This window comes from Mandrillus leucophaeus, unplaced genomic scaffold, assembly GCF_000951045.1.
Source record: "Mandrillus leucophaeus isolate KB7577 unplaced genomic scaffold, Mleu.le_1.0 Scaffold28, whole genome shotgun sequence".
Taxonomy (NCBI): Eukaryota; Metazoa; Chordata; class Mammalia; order Primates; family Cercopithecidae; genus Mandrillus; species Mandrillus leucophaeus.
Genome location: NW_012102920.1, coordinates 2,361,847 through 2,364,211, shown reverse-complemented (window position 1 = coordinate 2,364,211; position 2,365 = coordinate 2,361,847).

Sequence of the window (2,365 nt, the reverse complement as noted above, 5' to 3'; positions counted from 1 at the left end):
GACACATTTTAACTTTATTACCTTTGTAAAGATCCCATTTCCAAATAAGGCCACATTCTGCATAACCCTAAATAAGGGTTAGGATTGCAACATATTTTTGGAGGAATACAATTCGACCTGCGAAACTAATCAGCAAACTTGAATTGAATCAGTATGTACAGAACATTCCACTCAACAGCAGCAAAATACACATTATTTTCAAGTGCACATGAAAAATCCACCAAAATAGATCACAGCGTGGATCATAAAACAAATCTCAACACTTCCAATTTCCTCCTGCGTGAGGCCAGTACAGCCCTGCTTCTCAGGCCGTGCAGGCTGCTGTGACAGAACTCCATTAGCTGTGTGGCTGATAAACAACAGACACTTCTCACTGTTCCGGAGGCTGGGAAGTCCAACATCAAGGTGCTACAGATTGGGTGTCTGGTGAGGGCTTGTCTTCTGGTTCATAAATGGCCACCTTTTTGCTGTCACCTAACATGGTGGAAGGGGCAAGGGAATTCTCCAGGGCTGTTTTGTTTTTTTGAGACCAAATTTAGCTCTGATGCCCAGGCTGGAGTGCACTGGCGTAATCTGGGCTCACTGCAACCTCCGCCTCCCAGGTACCAGCAATTCTCTTGCCTCAGCCTCCCGAGTAGCTGGGATTACAGGCACCCGCCACCATGCCCAGCTAATTTTTGTATTTTAGTAGAGATGGGGTTTCACCATGCTGGCCAGACTGTTCTCGAACTCCTGACCTCAGGTGATCCACCCACCTCAGCCTCCCAAAGTGCTGGGATTACAGGTGTGAGCCACCACGCCCGGCCTTTTCTTTATTTTTCTTTATTTTTCTGTCACCTCAGCCTGGGTGACAGAGCGAGACTCTGCCTCAAAAAAAAAAAAAAAAGACAATTATAGACAAATGTCTCTCATGAACAGAGATGCAAAATCTTCAATTCCTCAATAAAATATTAAATCAAATCCAGCAATATATAAAAATGAAAGTGCACCATGACCAGGTAGGGTTTATTCCAGGAATGCAAGGTTGGTCCAATATTTGCATATCAACGTAAGTCACCATATTAACTGTACAGGAGAAGAACCATATGAAAATATCACTTGGTATAGAAAAAGCATCTTTTTTTTTTGAGACCAGGCTGGAGTGCAGTGGTGTGATCTCAGCTCACTGCAAACTCCGCCTCCCGGGTTCACACCATTCTCCTGCCTCAGCCTCCCAAGTACCTGGGACTACAGGTGTCCGCCACAGCGCCTGGCTAATTTTTTGTATTTTCAGTAGAGACGGGGTTTTACCGTATTAGCCAGGATGGTCTTGATCTCCTGACCTTGTGATCTGCCTGCCTCGGCCTCCCGAAGTGCTGGGATTACAGGCGTGAGCCACCGTGCCCGGGTTTTTTTTTTTTTTTAAGACAGAGTTTCTTTCTTGTTGCCCAATGGCACGATCTTGGCTCACTGTCACCTCCGTCTCCCAGGTTCAAGCAATTCTCCTACCTCAGCCTCCAAGTAGCTGGGATTACAGGAGCACGCCACCACGCCCAACTAATTTTTGTTTTTAATTGGCCAAGCTGGTCTCAAACTCCTGACCTTAGGTGATCCGCCTGCCTCGGCCTCCCAAAGTGCTGGGATTACAGGCGTGAGCCACCATACCCAGCCATTGAAAAAGCATCCTGATAAAGTGTCTAGCCATGATATTAAAAAAACAAAACAAAACAAAAAACCCTCTCAGCAAACTAGAAGTAGAAGGGAGCTTGCTCAACCTGATAAAACAGCATCACCAAAAATCCCCGTGGGTAACATGATACATAATTGTGAAAGCGAGAATGCTTTCCCCAAGACTGGGAATGAGGAAAGGCTATAGACTCTTACCATTACCATTCAACCTTATAAACGGGAAGTCGGCCAATGGAACAAGGCAAGCAAAAGAAATAAAAGGCACAGAGATTGAATAAAAAGAAAAAAACTGTCCTTATTCATGGATGACATATTGTTTATGCATAAAATCTCCCCAGATCTATAAAAACAAACAAAATCCCAATCTCCTAGAACCAGTAAGTGAATTCATCAAGGTTAAGAGGTATAAGAAGAACACATAAAAATCAGTTTTGTTTTTAAACACTGGAAATACACAGTCAGAAACCAAAATTCAAAAAGCAACCTCTTACAACAGCTCAAAATCAAAGTAAGCTGTGGGACAGGAAGCAATAAATAAATAAGTAAAAGAAACACTGAAGCATAAACCTACCGAAACATGTATAAGATATGTATACGGATGGCCGGGCGCGGTGGCTCACGTCTGTAATCCCAGCACTTTGGGAGGCCTAGACGGGTGGATCACGAGGTCAGGAGATTGAGACCATCCTGGCTAACA